Source organism: Lissotriton helveticus, chromosome 9 (assembly GCF_964261635.1).
Source record: "Lissotriton helveticus chromosome 9, aLisHel1.1, whole genome shotgun sequence".
Taxonomy (NCBI): Eukaryota; Metazoa; Chordata; class Amphibia; order Caudata; family Salamandridae; genus Lissotriton; species Lissotriton helveticus.
The window spans coordinates 620842910-620864890 of record NC_136070.1 but is presented as its reverse complement, the minus strand read 5'-3'; the positions used below and the strand labels follow the sequence as shown (position 1 = coordinate 620864890).

The 21981-nt window shown below is 42.4% G+C and overlaps 1 protein-coding gene and 1 long non-coding RNA gene across 6 annotated transcripts in view; one reads left to right on the top strand and one right to left on the bottom strand.

The window, feature by feature from the left end:
• The window catches only part of LOC144781698 (uncharacterized), a 572082-nt gene that overhangs the window by 15636 nt on the left and 534465 nt on the right, over nt 1–21981 (top strand). For all 5 annotated transcript variants that reach the window (XR_013601052.1, XR_013601051.1, XR_013601049.1 and 2 more), the window contains exon 3: nt 10994–11020. This is a non-coding gene — a long non-coding RNA (uncharacterized LOC144781698). The remainder of the gene's footprint in view (nt 1–10993; nt 11021–21981) is intronic.
• The window catches only part of LOC144781695 (cytochrome P450 2F2-like), a 599280-nt gene that overhangs the window by 574140 nt on the left and 3159 nt on the right, over nt 1–21981 (bottom strand). The gene's annotated exons all lie outside the window — the stretch shown is intronic.

The following is a 21981-nucleotide window of genomic DNA, read 5'->3' as shown; positions in this document are numbered from 1 at the left end:
GCAAGTGTAAATCCAGTTTACTGTTCGTTGTTCGTCTCGCCGTAGCGGTTCAACATAGCGACGGCTGCCAATGGGTCAGTCCGCGCTTTCCTTATTTTGAAAAACAAGGCGGTCATGTGGGGTATCACGTGCTGCTGGCCAGTGAAAAAAGACTATCGCGTGTAACTCTCAGGTCGGGCAATTGTTTGTCCAATTTGTGCCAATCGAGTTTGGCATACCTCGGGGAAAAATCGTTGCCGTGATGTTTATAATGCATAGTCAAAAGGAAAAATAAAAACTGATAAAAAATATAAAAAATGAAAAACTATCGAGTAAACGTTCATAGGAGCCCCGAACTTATGGGGTCCTGGTTCCAAGGTCGACATATTAATTATTTGTGCTAAAGGGGATGGCTGGGAATGGTGATATCGAAAGGGGTATGTGTGTACATGTGTCAGATGTAATGGAACTTACAACAGTATACACAAGCAGCAATCTGCAGAGCAAATGTTTTAAAGGTAACACGCAAATTCGATTCGTTCATTAAGGCCCATTGGTTTCTGGGTAAACAATTTATAAATCCAGTAATTCTCTCTTCTGAGTAGAAATTTTGTATTGTCTCTGCCTTCTATTTTTTGGACAATCTCAAGAATAGTGTATTTGATTTGGGAAGCATTGTGTTGCGCTTCTACAAAATGTGCTGATAGCGCTGATTTAGTGTTCTTCAAACGGATGTTAGATTTGTGCTCAATTAAGCGTGTCTTGATGCGTCGCTCCGTTTTGCCCACGTACATTTTCCCACATGGGCATCTGATTCCATATATCAGGTTGGACGATTCACAGGTACCATTTACTTTTAATTTGATGGGGTAACCCTGTGTGGGATGACATATTTCGTTGCCTCTGATAATGCTGTTACAGCTACCACAATTATAACACGGTTTAGTTCCAGAGTATGTGGTGATGTTCGGAAGTTTATTCCGGAGGATTTCCCCCAAATTCTTAGCTCTAGTAAATGCGAAGATAGGTGTGGAGCTGAAAGATTGTTTAAAGTCCGGTTCCATGTTCAGGATTGACCAATGTTTCAGAATGGATTGTTTGTATTTTTTGCTTGCAGTCGAGTATTTAGAGACAGCTACAATCCGTGTTTGCTCAGATTTTTCTTTCGGAGTTAGAAGTTTGGATCTGTCCATATTCTCAATTCTGTTTCTGCTTTCTTCCACTAGAGTTGGTGGGTATCCTCTCGAGGTAAATTTTTTGGTCATTTGTTCAAGTCTGATTTTCAGTGTTTGTTCGTCCGAACTGATTCGTTTGACCCTGGCCATTTGTGAGAATGGTAAATTCTTGATTAGGTTTGGCTCATGGAAACTTGTGTATAGGAGCATGTTGTTTCTGTCGGTTGGTTTTGTGTATAGATCTGTTTTGAATCCTTCCGGGGAAATTGTGATATTGACATCTAGAAAATTAACCTCAGTGTCCGATATGTCCCATGTTAATTGAATCCTTTCGTCGATGTCATTGAATACCTTCAATTGAGTGTTTAGAGCTTCCTTGGTGTTGGTCCAAATGAGAAAGAGGTCATCTATGTACCTTACTATCATTTTGAGATTATCTGTCCATTCGGGTTTAGACAAAATATGTTGTTGTTCATACCATTGCATGAATATATTTGCATATACGGGTGCCGCCGAATTGCCCATTGCCATGCCCGTTAACTGCTGGTACCACGTTTGATCAACTTTGAAGTAGCTATGGTAGAGAATGAATTGCATCAATTCCATGAGAAATGTTTGAAGATCTATGTCAAGATCAGAGTTCAAGAGGGCATTCTCCAAGGCCTCTATGCCCATATCATGAGGTATGCTCGTATACAAGCTACGTACATCAGCTGTGCATAAGATTAGTTTGTCCGTTTCATTCACTGGTATTCTTTGCAATTTGTGTAAAAATTGCGTAGTATCCTTGATATACGTTTGCATGGATTGTACTGATTTTTGCAGGTATTTATCAATGAGTTGGCCAATGGGTTCATGGAGGCTACCTATAGTAGATACTATTGGTCGCATCGGAGGATCATAGGTGTTTTTGTGGATTTTGGGAACCATCCTTAATGTTGGACTTTTAGGGTTCAATGTTGTTAAGAACTGTTTTGTTCTGTCCGTGATTATGCCTTTTCTGTAAGCTTCATCAATGATGTTTTTGAGTGTTATTGAATATTCCAACGTCGGGTTTTGATTCAGAATTATATAAGTTTGGGTGTCTGAAATATGTTCCATAACTTTTGAATTGTACATCTCTGTGTTCATAATAACGATGGCTCCCCCTTTGTCAGCTTTGGTGAAAATTATGCTGTCGTCGTTAGCCATTCTGTGTAATGTATCCAAGTCTTTCTGTGTTATATTTCTTTGTTTGGGTTTAGTATGTTTCAACTTCTGTAAGTCTTGTCGTACTAGATTTTCAAATAAATCTAATGTTTTATGGCTCGTGGGAGCTTGAAAAGAGCTTTGAGGTCGTAAGCCTAATAGTTGGTCTTGTTCAGTATGTGGTCGTTCAGGTACTACATTATCGAAAAAGTGTCTCAACCTAAGTTTCCTCATGAATTTGAATAAGCTCACCTCTAGTTCCAGGTTATCTGTGCTGGTGGTGGGAACAAAGGACATCCCCCTTTGTAGTATTTGTAATTCGTGTGGATTGAAATTTTTGCCACTGATGTTAATCACTAATTGCTCTGAGGTTGGTTCTTTTTCTTCGTTTTCTCTTTCTCCTTGATGTTGGCCGATGTGCTTCGTGTTGTCGGTGGGTCTCTTTCTTTGTCCCTTTCTGATACTTCTCCTGGGTCTCCTTTTTGGGCTTGGCCCTGTTCTAAAAAAGGATTCGGTTCACTGGGCTTGCTTGTGGTGGGTTCTTCCATGGTCGTTTTTTCTTGAGTGGTTCGACTTGGTGGTGGTCTACGTGGTTTTTGTGTGGTGTCACTCTCCGTCGATGATGTATCTGTATTCGAGTTATACGGCTTATTTCTTCGTTTCTGTGCATAGATGTCTGCCCATGTGTAAACTTCCCCTAGGCGGTAGTCCAAAGTGTCCCTTTTGAATTTACGAATTTTTCTTTCATTAATCTCTTTTGTGTGGCGGTCTATTTGACTTTTGATGTCCTCTAAAGTCGTCTTTAATTCGTCTTCCGACATCATTTTAGAAAGTTCTGTTGAGGTTTCTTCAATCTCAGTGCTCAGTTCCTCCAAGATTGTGGACAGTTCTTGTATGATCAGAAGGATCAGGTCTTTCTCATTTGGACCAACACCAAGGAAGCTCTAAACACTCAATTGAAGGTATTCAATGACATCGACGAAAGGATTCAATTAACATGGGACATATCGGACACTGAGGTTAATTTTCTAGATGTCAATATCACAATTTCCCCGGAAGGATTCAAAACAGATCTATACACAAAACCAACCGACAGAAACAACATGCTCCTATACACAAGTTTCCATGAGCCAAACCTAATCAAGAATTTACCATTCTCACAAATGGCCAGGGTCAAACGAATCAGTTCGGACGAACAAACACTGAAAATCAGACTTGAACAAATGACCAAAAAATTTACCTCGAGAGGATACCCACCAACTCTAGTGGAAGAAAGCAGAAACAGAATTGAGAATATGGACAGATCCAAACTTCTAACTCCGAAAGAAAAATCTGAGCAAACACGGATTGTAGCTGTCTCTAAATACTCGACTGCAAGCAAAAAATACAAACAATCCATTCTGAAACATTGGTCAATCCTGAACATGGAACCGGACTTTAAACAATCTTTCAGCTCCACACCTATCTTCGCATTTACTAGAGCTAAGAATTTGGGGGAAATCCTCCGGAATAAACTTCCGAACATCACCACATACTCTGGAACTAAACCGTGTTATAATTGTGGTAGCTGTAACAGCATTATCAGAGGCAACGAAATATGTCATCCCACACAGGGTTACCCCATCAAATTAAAAGTAAATGGTACCTGTGAATCGTCCAACCTGATATATGGAATCAGATGCCCATGTGGGAAAATGTACGTGGGCAAAACGGAGCGACGCATCAAGACACGCTTAATTGAGCACAAATCTAACATCCGTTTGAAGAACACTAAATCAGCGCTATCAGCACATTTTGTAGAAGCGCAACACAATGCTTCCCAAATCAAATACACTATTCTTGAGATTGTCCAAAAAATAGAAGGCAGAGACAATACAAAATTTCTACTCAGAAGAGAGAATTACTGGATTTATAAATTGTTTACCCAGAAACCAATGGGCCTTAATGAACGAATCGAATTTGCGTGTTACCTTTAAAACATTTGCTCTGCAGATTGCTGCTTGTGTATACTGTTGTAAGTTCCATTACATCTGACACATGTACACACATACCCCTTTCGATATCACCATTCCCAGCCATCCCCTTTAGCACAAATACTTAATATGTCGACCTTGGAACCAGGACCCCATAAGTTCGGGGCTCCTATGAACGTTTACTCGATAGTTTTTCATTTTTTATATTTTTTATCAGTTTTTATTTTTCCTTTTGACTATGCATTATAAACATCACGGCAACGATTTTTCCCCGAGGTATGCCAAACTCGATTGGCACAAATTGGACAAACAATTGCCCGACCTGAGAGTTACACGCGATAGTCTTTTTTCACTGGCCAGCAGCACGTGATACCCCACATGACCGCCTTGTTTTTCAAAATAAGGAAAGCGCGGACTGACCCATTGGCAGCCGTCGCTATGTTGAACCGCTACGGCGAGACGAACAACGAACAGTAAACTGGATTTACACTTGCACCAGGTTAGTTTTGATGAGAAATAGACGCGGTCTCTCTGACTCGCGAGAACACGCTCCGCAATTGTTTTATCTTCATGCCATAACCTAACAAGCACCCTCCCTATTCTTTTAGATTCGACACTTACATGAAGAAAGGCATGTAAGTAACCGCGTTTTTTTACCCTTGCACGCATACAAAACCCCTTGCCCGTACACCAACTTCACATGATCACACTGCATGTTTGACTTGTATGCACTATTTTGTGTTGCACCTTTATAATGGAGATGTAACTCGCTTATGTTTTTTGAAATTAGTAAATGTTACCTTATTTTCGTTTTCACAGTGTCCATTTCCCTGATGAAGGGCATGACCTCATAATGCCCGAAATGCATTGGATATGATATTGTTGAATGACATTGCCTGTATTTCGAATATGCCAAGAGGTGAAAAGATGAAGAAAAAATAACTAAACATGACAATAATCAATTAAAAAAGCTTTTGTTGACAAATAACAAACCAACAGAATGGAAATCTTTTCTTTCTAGAAAGATAATCTCAAAGTGTGCCCAACAAAGGGATGACCCTAGAGATCCTCTAGGTTCACATTATAGCGTTTACTTACTCGACGCCATTGGACTCCTGGCGCCACCTTGTGGAGCACCTACAAAAACTAACCAATAACCGTGCAATTTAAAAGGAACTTTTATCACATTCAACTAGCTGTGCATCCGTCCAATCCTTAATTGTAGTTGTATGATGATGACAGTGGATGGATATCAGCAGATAGTGAGGACCCCATAGGTAGGGAGTCCCTTGCTGAGCCCAGTGTCAGTACCAGCGCCCCATCCCTTGTCCTGTCCCCAGAGGAGTGGTTAGATAGGAGGGAAGAGCGGGAGCATCAGCTAGCGATGGAACAGCTCAGGTTGGAGCACGCCAAGCTAGAGGCTGAAAGGGCCTTGTTCAGGGAGAAGGTAACCCTAGAGGATAGGTTATCCCCTGAGTGCAATTTTGATTTTCTGGATTCCCCAGGGAGGGTTGAGTCCAGTGGTGGCAGCTATTTAAGTGTTAGTGTAGACAGTCCCACTCCCAGTTCCCCGAGTATGGTGCCTGTTTCCCGAGAAGAGGAGTGTAGGTTGAAGTTCCGGAACCTTAGGAAACCACCTCACCAGTCTTGGGAAGATTTTCAGGATGACTGTTGTGTAGCACAGTGTGATTGGTTACGGGGTCCCACAAAATGTGATTGGGACATCTTGTTTGATGTGATTGCCAAAGAGCAGTTGCTCAGTGTTGTTTATCCAGAATTGCGCCAACACCTGTTAGGGTGTGGATTGTCTGAACCATATGAGCTGGCAGAGGAAGCCGACCGATGGGAAAGTGCGAGAGGTTCTTTAGAGTCACTAGTGAGTGATTCCAACAGTAGTGGGTCAGGTGTCCTCCAGCCCAGTGTGGTGGAGGAGGGTGAGAGTAGCCCAGCTAGGTCCCAGGTTAGTGAGGAGGGTGTAGGGGCTGACTGCCTGTCTCAGTGGAGCAGGAGTGAGTGTGTGACCGAGAGTCCCCAGACGCCCGAAGCCCTGTCACAGAGCCTGGATGGTTTCTTTAGGGAACACCAGGATGGGAACCTAGACTTGCCTGTTAGTTCACTTGAGGGAGATCTCCTAGTGTGTAGAGGACCTGGAGCATCTGTAAGCGGAGCTTCTATGGTTCTAGAGTCTGACAGTACCGCTCCAGTGGGGAGGGTACAAGAGTCCAGCGAAAGGAGTGATTGGGGAATAGTATGCGAGTCCCCAGAAGTCCTGGAGTGCCAGGCATTGGTTCCACCAAAGGTTCTAGACCGGAGGTTGGAAGGCCAGGTTCAGGATCCGCCTGACCTGAAGGGTGGGAATACTGTAATCAGTGTCCTGACCAGTTCTTTTTCCAGAGGTACCGCCCCGGTTGGGAGGGAGCAGGACTCTGGAAGGGGGTGCAGAGGGTGGGTGAGCCCACCTCTGACCCCGGTGCAACCTTAGGGGTTAAACCCTAGGTTGGGAGAATGGTGTTCTGAGGGGACCCCTTGCAGGAGGAGGAGGAACCCTAGGAGAAGAGGTAAGGGGAGGAGAGCCTTCCCTGCGACTCCTGGTCCGCCTGAGGTTGTAGACCCTAGGCTGGAGAACCAGTGGCAGTCTAGCCCTGTCTTACAGACAGGAAGAGTGGAGCATGGCTATTATGTGCCAGGGGTTACTACCCCCCACTTTGTGAGTAGGCAGGATCCAGTGGTACCTGGGTGGCCTAGGGCCTGGTCCTGGCCCAGGGCAGCTGGAGAGTACCAGTGGGGTACCCCAGTTAGTCCCTACAGTAGTTTTAGAAGGAACCCTAGGGGTTCACCGTGGCGTAAAACAGGAGGGTGTCCCTGCAGTTGTGGGTCCGCGTCCGTGTTTTATCGCCACAAGCAGGGAAGTCCATCACAGTGGTGATTGGTCTGCCCTGCGTTTTGGCTGGAAGGGGGTCGTGTTGGACTTGGGCCTTAGGGCAGGTTCACCCCTAATCTTTTTGCTTTTATTTTTGACCCTGTGTAGTGATTTTTGGGTCTCTGCGCACTTTTTCCCTGTGTCCCAGAGTGAAAGTGCGTGCGTGTAGTATGGCTGGCCTGCCCTCCCATAGGAATGCATGGGGAATGTGTGTGTCCCTGGTAGTTCCTGATGTGTGGGGAGTGCAGGCTCGAGTTTGGTATGTATGAACTCGTGAGAATGAATGCTGCGCAATGGTATGTGCGGCTTGTATGTGTCTAGAAGGGAAGTGCCACTTCTGGACATTGATGTATGTGTGCAGTGAGGATACTGGAGCGTGATTGGCTGGAGCTGGCTGGCATGCCAGGCTCCAGGAAGTCTGGATGGGTCTGCCCGGTGGTGAGTGTGAGATCAGCATGAGTGATGTGTGGGAGGAGTGCACCTGGGTCCTGGATGGGCTGGGGTTTTCCCCACACAATGCTGGCTCCGCCCCCCTGTGGTTTGTCTAACGACCCAAGTCTCCCCAGTGAATGAAAGGGGTGGTTGGGCCATCAAGGGTACTCCCAAGCCAGCTGCAACTGTTTTCCCCCACCCTGCACCCTGAAACAAAGGATTTCACAGTATAAGAAGGGGCTGTGTCCCCTTACAATTTGTTCTACTTTTGGATCCTTGCCAGAGGGGGCTGTTGCTGCTGCTGGGGCCAGGAGGACCGCCACTTGGCTTGTCTCCCTGCCTGGAGACCCAGTGTGCTGGCTCTGGCCCTGCCTTGCCCCCCTGCCTGCCTCCAGACCCTTGCTGGAGCTGTACTTTGCCAGAGCGCCTGGAAGCGCTTTGTATTTGCCCTATAGCGCTCAATAGCGCTTTGCTTCTGCCCTCCAGCGCTTGGGAGCGCTGTAATTGTTCTAGCGCTTGATTTTGCCTTTAGAGCGCTTTGGAGCGCTCTAGTTGTCCAGCCGGTGCCCACCCGGCGTTTGCCCGATTTTGCGGCCGAGCGAGTGCCTACCTCGCTTTATATTTAATTTAAAGGCCGGTGCCTACCCGGCATTGCCCCGTGGTGTTTTGATATTTACGAGCCGGTGCCCACCCGGCATTGCCCCGTGATCACCGCCGCAAGCCCCGGAGCCGTGAAAACTGTTGCCGGGCCGCTGTCTACAGCGACCCGGAAGTCCCGCCTCCTGACCCCCAGGGCCGCGCTGCCATTGGCGGCCCCAGCGGAAGTCAGGCGGAGGGCAGCGAGACGAAGTCAGGCGGGAGACGCAGGAAGCGGCCTTCAGCGTCTCTGCGAGGCTCCCGAGTGAAGGGGAGCCCCGCCCGCGGTCCCTGCAGAGCCGCCCAGAGAGGAGCAGCGCGAGAGGAGCCGTCCTCAGCCCCAAGCAGCCGGTGAGTGCCGAAAGGGGGGGAGGAAGCTCCCTGTGTGCTTCGGTGCCTGCGAGAGGCACTGCGGTGATTGAAGCCCCCAAGGGCTCCGGGGGAATAGTGGTTTCTTTGTGCCCCAAGAGGCTCCCGGCGTCCTAGGTGACAGAGCGGCCCCGAAAGGCAGCGGGCCGCTCCAACGTGCCCAAGTGTATTCCGAGTCCACGAAGGACTCCAACGATGTCCGCATTTCTGTAGTCGGAGCCCCGAGGCTCCTGGGGGCAAGTCGTGTATTTCGAGCCCTGAAAGGCTCTTGGGCCCCATTGTTCTTTAGAGCCCCGAGAGGCTCCGTGTGCCATTTAGCTTTACGAGCCCAGAGAGGCTCGAGGTGCCCTTTTATTTGTTTTAGAGCCCAGCAGTGCTCTTGGGGGGACACAGGCAGTTCGTCAGAGCCCCGTGACTCCCACACTGTGTTTTGCCCCATTGTGTTCTTGAGCCCACGAGGCTCCAACGTTGCCCAGCCCTATTTACAACTGTCCAGCACTTAGTGGACAGTTGCTACGTTTAGGCTTGTGTCCTGTGCTGCCTGCGCAGCATACCCCTGACATTGAGACTCAGGGCATTTCAGCCCTTGCGAGGCCAGTTGGCCTGGGGGACAATTCTAGTGTGTGCTACATGCACCCTGCGCAATTTATGAGTTACTGCTTATGTGATTCCTGCGCAAATGTTCTACCTGCACCTCTGAATGTGTTTTAATGTTTCATGTGCAATTGATTGTTATTACCTTTGCTAAAAGTGACCTGCTTAGAGGAATGTTTGTTATTACCTTTGCTAAAAGTGACCTGCTTAGGTGATTCTTTATGTTTTATTCCCCTTTGCTAAAAGTGACCTGCTTAGAGGAATGTTTGTTGTTACCTTTGCTAAAAGTGACCTGCTTAGGTGATTCTTTATGGTTTATTTCCCTTTGCTAAAAGTGACCTGCTTAGAGGAATGTTGCTGTTTTATTGCCTTTGCTAAATGTGACTTGCTTTGGTGATTATTTTAGGTTTCCTTCCCTTTGCTAAATGTGACTTGCTTAGGTGATAGGTTTTCCTTCCATAGGTCCTGATGATAAGGTCCTAGTTCCCTGCGTGATTTCCCTACAGTGTTTAGGGTGGCGTAGGAGGTATTTACCCTTTACCAGTAGTTACTGGTTGTGTGCTACATTAACTATTTTCTGTGTTACAGTCATTATATGTTTATGTGCTAAGTGTTATACCTACAAGTATTATTCCTAAAAAGGGCATACCCCTGACAGTGATCCAGGTGGCCCTGTCTTGTACATAATCCCTTGTAAATCTTGCCCGTGCCTGTTGGCATATTGTAAAGTGTGTGTGTTATCTAATGTGTTTTTACTATAATACAAAGGCTATTTTTATATAACCTTGTGTGGAGTTTCCTTTGTGGTGGGCCTAGGGTGTTGTCGCTGGGGTGCGCGCGCAAATGCTTTAGACATCGCCTCTGAGATTAGCCTTGCTGCTCGCGTCACGTTACCTAGACGGTGAGCAGGGGTTATCTTGGTGTGTCACTCCCTTGCCCTGACTTAGAAATGGTGATCCCTGACTGACTTGGCGTGAGCCGTGGCCGGCCGGGGGTCCCGTTTCTAACAATTACATTCTCCCTTAAACCCTGCTTCAGATTGAGAATAGTCTTTAACGCCTTCCGTGCTCAAGACGGCTCCCGGCTGTCATGAGTCACAGTAGGCATGTGCTCATGTCAGAGCTCACTTTCTTACCATAAGGTGATTCTTGTATACTTGCACAGGAACAGACGATGCTTGCTTCCCGACTCCCACTTCCAATCACTCAGAGCCAGACTGTATCTTGGCGCTAACTGATCAGAAAGGGGGAAAATGGATAAAATAATAAAGAACAAAGAAGAGACTGGTCCTTAACCCTCTGGTTTTCTGTCTGGTACTCCTGTCAGCTTTTTGATCAGCCTACCGAAGATACCTATGGAAAACTAAAAACATACAACCATTATAAGTCTACCTTCTCTACTCTACTCTTTCTTTCTTTTCTTTTCCTATGTATTTCTTATGGATTTCTACCTACCCTAGGTCCTTTAGAAGCCTGCCTCTCTTCTTGACTCCTGACGCTGCTTCCTAATTGTAAAAAGGAAGTCTGTCGCATCTGCAAGACATTTTTACTAGATCAATCTTAATCTGTTTTTCTATAACTCTAATTATAATTTTCTCTTATTAAATGTAACCTACCAGGCTTTTACATGAGTTAATCCTTGTATCTTTCTGCTATTTGTAAATTGCCTTCTTGTAATGAAGCTTTAAAGTCTTTTGTTTATGCTGTTTTCTTCTTCTCTCTTTTTAGGTTTTTTCCTTTATTCTGGTTATGCAGGTAAGTTTCCCTCAAGAAGTATTTTTTGTCTTGTATTCCAATATTGTTTACTGCCTTCAATGACGTTCTGCAACCTTTCTTTCCTGCACCAGGCTCCAGAACAGACTATGCTCTAAGGTTAATTCTCTGACATTTACTCTCAATATAGATTTAATTGCACAAGCGTTTCTTTTACTGAAGTTAAACTAAACACAATGTTCCGTTTTAAAACACTTAGCTCTGGTTTTTTCAGCTCCCGTTATTGTTCGCGCTGGACACGAACTTCAGGGATGACGAGACTCTCTTTTCTGTTCTCTGCTCACGTTACGCCGGTAACAGCTGTTGGAGGCTAGTCAACTTGGCAGCACTGACCTCCGTTCTCCTTTTGTAACAAGATATTGCTTTTTCCTGTGGAAATTACCTTTTAACTAAGGGCGCTCTGAAATGTCGGACTTCTCGGAATCTTGCCTCGGTGAAGTGCTCACTTTCACAGGTGTGCGCACGTCACCTAAGCTCCGCTCTAGAAACTGCATGAACACTAGAACGCTGACCCCAGCTCCCTGGCAGCCGTTTTTGTACTGCGCACATGCCACAAGTAGGACCAAAGGTGCGCTACTTTAAGCCCCTTACTCCGCTTGAAACCACAGGGATTCTTTAGACTACATACAGATCTGAGGTCACGATCTAGGACAATAATGCTCCTGACAGCTCATGATGACCAGGAGCCGCCCTAGCATTGCCGCTTTGCCCACGTGGTGTTAATTCCCCGCCTGTGCGAGACAATTAATCAGTGGGCGGAGTTCGGACGGCTCCCGGCCGTCATGAGCACACGCCCACCGTGATTTATGACGGCCTGGAGCAGTCATGAGTACGGGAGTGCCACGCCCAACCCCCCCCCCTCGCAACGCAGCAGAACTTGACCCGCGGCGAAGGGGTTAATGAGGTATACTTTCATGACAGGTATAGTTATAGCCAATACCCTTTACGTAACCATTTTCAAGTTCCACACATTGGAGGCTGATCAATATATTGTTTGTATGCTTTAAAGAGAACTAAACAGATAAATATAGCCTACATTGCTTATCTATTTACTTATTACTAATATTAGTTATTAGATAATATTTATATTTATAAATGCGTCTAAGCCTATATTATCAGGAGTTACCTTATGATCTGAAATGTGCTAATTGTATTTAAGGATTTTTAATAGAAACATATTTATTGTATATTATTTACAGTTGTAAATCCTTAGCAAAATGTTTTAACTTTTTGAAGTTATATTTATGCACTTTTAAATTTACTCATGTTTTAGTGTATATTTATGCGTTCTATTGGATTTAGTCTTTTTCATTCCAATGCCTAATACTGTACACACTTGGGTCTTCAGATCTTAAGTTTCCACCTAAATTGTCCTGGTTAAGGTTATATCATCCTGCCGAGGTTCCTACCAGTGGCGGTGCTCTAGTGAGCCCAGACCCGCGGCTAAAAGTTAAAGGTAGAATAACTTTGTAGATATATTGAAATTTGTGTTTTTCTTTTTTCTATTTGCTTCCCTTTTCACTGATATCCTTTTCGCTATGAATTTTCTTCTATTAAGCCCTATAATCCTCCAGGTGATCTTAACAGTGCTCTTTTGTTTCTTCTCTCCTCTTCCCTCTCACATCTTTGACTAATCAGACAATAAATTCTGCATTGGATATTAACCCTATTACTTTCAATGAATGTACTAATCCTTCTATATTTGTCCACTACTCGTCAAAACCTCACAAAATCACTGGTATACATATAGGGATGGCTAACATTCATCCTTTGCGAGCCGTAACATAGAATGTTCATGGTCTAACGCATTATATCAAAAGAAAAAAAGTACTCTCTTATTTACAATCAAAAAAGGTAGATGTGGCTTTACTCCAAGAAATACATCTTGATGAGCTGGAATCTGAAAAGTTGCGCAGAGAATGGGTAGGAAAGGTGTTTCACAGCAGTATACATGAAGGAAGACACTCAGACACAGGTCCTATTCGTAAATGTGGTATGGCTATCCTTATCCGTAAATCTCTACCAGCTGCGATTTCAAAAACATGGGAAGACCCAGATGGAATTTATGTGTTTATAAAACTGCGCATAGGAGAACCCGAAATTTGTGTGGGATTAGTTTATGCCCCGTCAGGTGCGAAAAAATCATTTCTTCTTCATTTGAACCGTTTATTATCAGAGATAGGTGCTTCAGAGTATCTCGTAGAAGGAGACTGGAATCTGATCAGAGATCAGTTTTGGATAAAACAGGTCCTTTTGATAAGAATAATGCAGCGGATAGAGCTCTTAGTGCTGACAGAATTGAGGATAATGGCCTGATAGATCATTGGCATCTTTCCCATCTGGTCGATACTGAATACATATTTACTTCCCCTACTCATGAAACTCTTTCTCGACTAGATTATATTTTAATCTCTCAAAAAGTGGCTCAACTAGTTCAGGAGTCTCATGTCTTAGAAGGGTCAATATATGATCACTCCCCGGTTTTCTTATCTTTACAAACAGGATTGACCAAGCCGGGTGTAAACTTTGGTGGATGAATATTCAACTTCATAAAACCCCTAAGGGCAAGTCCCAGTTACAAACTCATCTCCAAAATTACCTTTCCATTAATCAAGGTTCTGTGGACTCAGATAGAATTTTATGGGCTGCCCCCAAATTTTCCCTCCGGGGTCAGTTTATGATTGATTCTGCACAGGCCAAAAGTCAAAATGCTGCTCGGCAGAAAGAGCTGGAATAGGATGTTGAGACATGTACCCAATTATATACTAAAAAACCTACTTTGCAACATCACAAATCATTGGAGAAAGCCCGTATGGCGTTAAACATATATCAAACAAAGAAATAATGCCCTGTGATAAATACATCAAACATGGGTCGGAAAGATACTCAAATTACCTTTCCCAAATATTTAATCTAAAGAACTAATCTTGCAATTTTAATAAGAATCACTAACCACCAGTTGACCCAAAACAAATATCAAATATTTTTGATTTATAAAGAAAATATTTATTTATCAGTTTTTTCTTTTTTCTCTTCTGAATGTTCCTTAGAAAAATCTACATTAGTATGACATTTATATACATATGTATACACATTAATCACAATAGACATATATACACTCAAGATTTAAACAATCAACATAAATAGAAGCACAACATTGTACACTTCACTTGTAGTTTCTCTTAGCCCTTATCATTCAATATTGGATGCTCTACCTAAGGTTTCCCTGAGCATTCCTTATATGCAAGATCACCCTATTGAGCATTAAAGATTTTCAACTTTAATCCTGAATTTATATCAATGCTCATGAATATATATCCGAAATTTTTTTATTTCTTTTGAATGTCTTCCTCTATATGTGTCGACGTGTTTCAGCCCATCAACTTGCGGGCCTCATCAGGACTAGGACTCCAGAGTAACACTTTTTCAACAAAACTGGTAGATAATGGCAGCTCGTCACCTCTTTAGTGGTCCACCGTGTACTGCACTCACACTCTCGGTAAATTATCTCGCCTTCTTTTTACTCTCCTCGTAGCCATCCAACTTTCACTATCGTCGATAACATCCCGTACACCCGGTCACGTTAAACAGCCTTTTCACAATCAAAGCTGAATATGCTTTACAAAAAATTAAAGGGAGACATTATGAACAGGGGGAAAAGGCAGGGAGGCTTCTGGTGGTGCAGATGTGACAATGGGATGCCGCCATGGCTATACCAGCCATAAGATCATCTGGAGAACTCATGATGACTCTTCCTCAAGATATGATTAATGAATTTGCCTCTTGCTGCAAATCTTTATATACCCCAGGAGTCCAGATAGATCAAAACAAAATGATCTCTTTTCTTTCAGCAGTGGAATTATCTTGCCTCTCTGAGGAAGGCAGGACACTTCTTGAAAGAGCGATTAGTAAGGAAGAGATCTCACAAGCTATAGCCAAACTCCCATATCATAAAGCCCCTGGGGAAGATGGTTTCCCAGCAGAGTTTTACCGCTGGTCAGGTGAAAAAATACTAGATAGCCTACATGCCGCTTTTCAGGTAGCAGATCACAAAGCTTCTTTAGGGTGTATTTCTAATAAAGAGGCAATATTAGTACTACCCAAACCAGGAAAATATCCATTACTTTGTAGTAGCTATCGTCCCATATCACTTCACAGCTGTGATATTAAAATTGTAGCCAGTGTCCTGGCCTCTTGTCTTCGCAAAATTCTGCCCTCCCTGATTCATCACACACAGGTGGGATTTGTGCATGGACGCTCGTCTAGGAATCACCTGCGTACTTTGGCACACACACTCCACTCTGCCAGGTCCCTTTGGGACAATACTTTGGCATTATCACTTGATGCCGAAAAGGCATTTGATCGTGTGGAGTGGCAGTATCTCTTCAAAGTCTTAGAGCGATTTGTTCTGGGAAACCAATTTATAGACAAAATAAAGCTACTATACGAACATCCTACTGCTCAAGTTAACTGTGGCGGTTTCATCTCAGATCCATTTTCAATTTGCAGAGGAACTTGTCAGGGTTGTCCCATTTCTTCTCTCTTATTCCTCTTAGCTTTCGAACCTCTAGCAGCAGCAATTTGTCAATCAGACAATGTTGTAGGCATTCCTCTTCTAGTGGGAGACTCTAAACTTTACCTTTATGCTGATGACATACTACTCACTATTTCTAATTTATCTAGATCTCTACCATCATTGCTTAAAATCATAGAAGAATTTTCCTCCTTTTCTGGATACAAAATTAACTGGGATAAGAGTGAAGCACTTCCCTTATCAGATGGAAAGACAAAAACAGCTATACAAGGTTATCCCTTTCACTGGCAACATTCGCATTTAAAATACCTGGATACTCTTGTAAATAAAGGAACAGAGGGATGGTTGCAGACAATTTATGTCTTTTAATTACCCAGATGCAGCATGATTTTGAGAAGTGGAAGATATTGGGATTCTCTATGTGGGGTAGAGTTCAAGCTGTGAAAATGGTCACACTTCCACGTTTCACTTACACCCTTGGAATGCTCCTTCTTCAGATTCCTTTATCCAGGTTGCGCCTTATAGATTCTAAGATCAAATCTTTTATGTGGGGATCGACAAAACCTAATTTAGCTGTGAATAAATTGAAAGCACACCACCTTAATGGAGGTCTGAGTCTCCCATCAATAGAGCACTATACTTTGGCATCACAACTATCTCAAATAACACACATGTTAACAGAAAATTTCAAAACACCACAATGGGTTCATGTAGAAAGGCACCTGTTGTCTGCAGAACTGGATCTTGGGCCTATGCGACAGGCACAAGTAGCCTTGATTCTCATAATCCACTGTTTTCTGAAATGTGCAAAACATGGTAGAGGGTGCATCATTTTTTGGGGTTTAATCCGCGTATACATGAGAAAGCCCAATATGGAACAACACAGGTATACATATTAAAGGGAAAACTTTATCCTGGCCCCAATGGAAAGCAGCAGGTATTCTCACTTAATACCTGCCTTAATAAAGTTCTAGGACCACATCCATGGTTGCTGCAAACTTCACCAGTAGTGTCCTACCTGCATACTTGGGGGAATCATAAGAGAGTTACGCCTGGCTTGCACAAAACATTTACATTACATTTATTCTCACAACCCTTATCACATAATCTTTGTATCAAATGGCAAACATGTCTATCAGTCTTTTATAAAGACAAGGAATGGATGGATGTGTTGGAAAATTTAGATAGAGGGGCTCGAGAGGCTAGAATAAAATGTTGCCTGTTTAAAATTCTACATTACTGGCATTGGTCACCGGTAAAATTAAATAAAGCAGGATTACTTCCACATACCAATTGCTGGAGATGTGATGCACCCAGTTGCCACCTAGTTCACATTATTTGCAACTGCCCTATGGTTCAATCCTATTGGTCTTATATAGGTCAGGTTTTACATAATACTATACCTTTACGCTTACCGTTAACACCTGCTACCATTCTTCTGCATGATTTACTAAACTTCCAGAATCTTTCAAAGCCACAATGCCGACTTTTGCATACTCCATTGGCCACAGCTAAAATATGTACACTAAGACAGTGGGAATCTCAGACTCCACCATCTCAAGAGTCTTGGTTGGTAGCCATGATTCAGACTGCCTCATATGAGAGAGTCATTTATAATTTAGATGATCAGACAGATCTATTTAAACAAGTTTGGGCTCCTTTTTTGCAAACAGACGATGATTCTTTTATAAACAGCATTGCTCACCCTGTATTGGATATTCCAACAAATTAGTCTATTCATGATATCTATTCTTCTGTATTCATTGCCTTCTTTTCTTTTGATACTGTTTCTATACTTCATTTACCATTTCAAATATGTTGTAGGCAAGATTAATATAGCTAGGAGGGTTTGGTGGATATAATTCATATATTGTAGTTGCACAATTATTTATAGGGGACAATATATATTATAATATATTATTATTATTATCTATATATTTAATCCTTTTTACTTGTTTTCTTAATATGTAATGAATGTAATGTAATAATTTAATAATGTAATGATTCAACATCTCGACTCAACAATATATCAACCTTTCTAGACCTTATTGTTTAATCTTATACTTTAATCTTCATTATTGAATATTTAGGATTAATCAATTATAATATCCCGCATTTTTTATCACATTTAGATTTATATATTTCACTCATATTCCCTATTAATATATTACTTAATTTATATTAAAATGAATTTGTTTGTTCATTTATCAAACATATATCAGATATAATGCTATGTATGCTTTACTGAAACTAGTTAATTTATTTATCTGCACATTTACTAATATCTAGCTTTGGCAATTGTTTTAGAGAATATTGTATTGTATTTTGTAAAATGCTAATAGAAAATTTAGCACATAATGCCGCTCCGATATGTATGCCGTCCAATCAGCTGCTTGTATTACATTTGAAGCATATTTACCATCAGAATGATAAAAATTGAATATGAAATTCCCAAATCCCTTGGAGTCATGAGTTTTTGAACACATGATTAAGTCATCCCACCATTTTCCTCTGTCCCAACATTTTACCTTTTCTTTTTTCGTTTTATTAGACTCCCCACACCTATTACATTTTCTAGTTCTCCTGTGGCTTTGTAGGGTTATTTTTGTTTTATTTCCATTTAAATAGGGTAATTTGAGGGTGTTATATCCTCTCCTTTAATTCAGTAATACAATCTTCCTGTAGCAGTGGAGGTGTAATTAAAGTATAATCTATGTCTGAGGTTATATTTGGCTGCTACAAAGGCGTTGGAATTGCTGAGAATTGAGAGAATTCCTCCATTCAAATTCATTAGTGAAGCTAGAAATTGTTTTGAGTGGCACAGGGTAGATTCAGGACTTAATTGAAGTTGCCTGGTGCTATTAAATGTCGCTTGGAATTAATCAGCCTCTCCTTAAAAAGCAGTTATTTTAGAGCTCACATGAAAGGAATGAAGTGAATTGGACTTATCTGACACAACCACAGCATCAAGAAAGGATGTGAATGTATTCGTAATATACGATATGAATTAAAGTTAAATGTGATTGGTTACCTCTTTCTTTGTACAATAATAGGAATGGTAGGAAAGTAAGTGTTCATTTCTTAGTCATATGGCTACTGAGAATAAACAAGTAGAATAAGAGAATGCAAAATGGAGCTTCCGGTTAAGTCATTATATTAATCAATTTCTCATGTTGAGTGAAGCAGCCTTATAATGCAACTTAAGGGGGCACACAAGCAAGGTACAGTGATGATGCACCTAACACCCACACCCTATACCTTTCATTATGGTAGTGGTTTACCCCATCTCCTGCCCGACATCAGCGAGAGCTTCGACATTCCAATTAGCCACAATTGGAAAATACATGACATTTTAGATCAACACGTGCAGTGGTCATAATGACAGCAAGGCAAGTAAAAACAAGCTTTGTATTGTTGACTTACAAAATGGAGGCTTTAGGTCCAATCCTGTACAGCCCAAACCACACAGAGACCTACATCAATGCAGCATTCATGAAGATAATGTATGTGGGGGTCACGTTGTTAGGAATTTGAAAATCCAAACGAAATACACATACCAAGAAATAAAGACGAAAAGGTATTTGTTCCTAACTGCTGCCATTCATTAATAATGGGTTTCCTACTGTCTTGTGTGAAGTTCACCTTATCGGGTCTAATACACAAATAGGAGAGAACAAGTATGTGTGGAGTTCTACAACTCCACTGGAATATGCCATCCCCAAAACAGGTGGTACAGGACACCTGGAAGGCCACACCTCACACAGCTTTCCAGGCATACTACTGCACCTGTTATGTGAGGTTTTAAAGGCCGCCCTTTCCCTCTGTGTAGAATTATAAGCAAAATTCAATTCAGACCTGCAGTACAAACTTCCAAACCAGTATTTAACTTGTAAATAAGTGCCAGGGCCCTTGTAAGGAGTACACTGCAGCTTGCAGCACCCATTGCTCCTACCAGTGCTGCCAGTATCAGTACCAACACAACTATTACCATCATACACCTACATGTGTGACATTTTAGACTACTCCGGGCCCCCAAAGGTATAAGAATGGCTTGGACAGCAGGTATTAGTCATTGTTCATGTGTACTGAATTAATAAACTACTGTTGCTGTTCTGCTCTCTAAATTAGACAAACATCTCCACCATGTGAAACACTGTAATAAGTGCAAGAGGAAACTACCAGCTCATGTGTGTGATTTACTAATATGGATTTTTCCCTTCTCATAGCAGAGTAATGTGAAATAGTAAGGCCATTTACGCCAATAGTAAGGCCATTTATACCTTACAGGATTCCTATTGTGAATTCCTGGCAGCCATAAAGGAAGGCAACATAATTTCACCACCAAAACTTCCTTTGTGAATTGAGTTCTGTTTCACTTCATATTGGACACAAGTACAGTTGCTTAAGATATGTGGTATGATCCAGGGCTGGTGTTACTGCAGTGTGACCAATGCGGCTGCACTAGGCGCTGACCTGGAGGGGTGCGTTGGGGGGAGGTGTCACCGCTTTTAGCAATAACTTATGATTCAAAAGCACCTGCTGCAGAGTTACTTGTGTGCCCAGCTATCAGGCAGCAAAAGAATGACTAGATAACTCTTGTGATTAACATTCCTGTTAAGAGAGAGAGAGAGTTTTTTCAATTGGCAGTTTTGATTCGCCATAAAATAGCACAGAGGGTTAATGTGCCTGCTGCAAAGAACAGATCTGTATTTTATGTGGATAGCTGAGTGGATTAGTAAAACCAGCCTTTACCAGTGCTTTCAAACAAATTTAATGTATGTGAGAGAGGGTCTGTGGAGAGATATGGGGCACTTTTGCCAGATGGTAGTGAGGAAATTCGAGTAGGAGATCAAGGGGCGTGGGGGTGACAAAAAAGATTGTCGCACCAGGTGCCACCAGCGCAAAACATGGCTCTGGTATGATCTTTTAGAGATATGGCCCAATAGTTAAAAGCTGGATGATCTGATTTCTAATTCTGCCTCCCACAAGGCCAAATTGTGTGAAGCTGACACTCCTTTCACTCCCTTGTTTGACAAAATCAGGAGCACCTAGAACTGATTCAATTTGAAGTTCAGGCAGGGAGAGCACCATTACAGACCTCATATTGTAATGAGTTATCAAGAAAGACTCTTTCAATGCAGTGTGGAGAAAAATTTGACCAAGTCCCCGATTTTACTAGTTAATGGCTATATTCCAATCCCTGTGCAAACAGGTGTTTACACAAGGATCAGAATTACACTTTGTGTGCTTATTATAACCCCCCGAAGGCCCTAAAAAAGGCAACACCTGATCAATGTAATGTGTTAAATACCAATTGTGCATGTTATGATCATGTGCAAATCAAGACACCGATTAGGAGGTATTTACCACATGTGGTAACCGCTTCACTCCAAGGTAATTGTATTCACCACGTGTGGTAAGTACCTCACCTATTCTGCCGACGTTGTAATGAGGGATCGAATGTTACCTTAATAGCATTGATTTTTACAACACAATTTCCCCCAAAAATAAGCCAGAAATTCTTAGGTTTTGGATGGATGTATGGATAGCTCAGAAAAACATCCCAGATTAATCCAATACTTCAGAGTCTGCTCTAGTATCCAGAAGCATTATTGTGCAGCTCAAAGCATGGATGCACTAAAGTCACACATTTGTCCCACAAGAGAAGCAGTTCTGTATACTGCGTACTGAGTGCTGTTCATGTGCTAATCATGAGCCCATAAAATGCTTGTGGCTGAAAAGAAAACAATTTGCGACAATAAATATAATGGAGGCTCATCTGTTGTTGTTTCCTGGCTGAAAAGGTTACATGTAAATGTACAGTCATCATATAACAGAGTATGACAAGCTGGGCTAGATTCCTTGAGACAAAAGCACATTTGGACATGAGGCATGGAAACATAAACTTGTTAGGCTTGTTCCATTAACTTAAAATTAAATTTTTGATGTGTCTGTGTAATAGAAACCCAGTAACTTCAGATTTCATAAACTGTTTCAAAATAGGTTCAGATGAACTTCCAGGAATGCCTTATTCGTGCAACCTCTTGGTAGACGTTTAGGCATATCTGACCCTTCTTGTCAGATGGGGGCGCTACTCCTTCCTCTAACCCAGGCGAAATATGAACATTTCTCCTAGAGTGATTATTAGCAGCACCTGTATACCAGTGCTTCACACAGTACACCTGAGATTTTGTCTTCAAAAGAGTCATCCTCATTTGCCCTAGTCTTCTTTTCATTTTTCTTTGAGGAGACTAGAATTTGATCCTGGATAGAGAAGAACTAGAACTGGAGTCTTTAACATGCCTGGTCTTTCTGGTGTTCTTGCCCATAATGATACCAAAATAGGACAGAAATCACTTTCCGTGCAAAACAAGCACTGCCCCTACATGCTTTCAGCGTACTCCTTAAA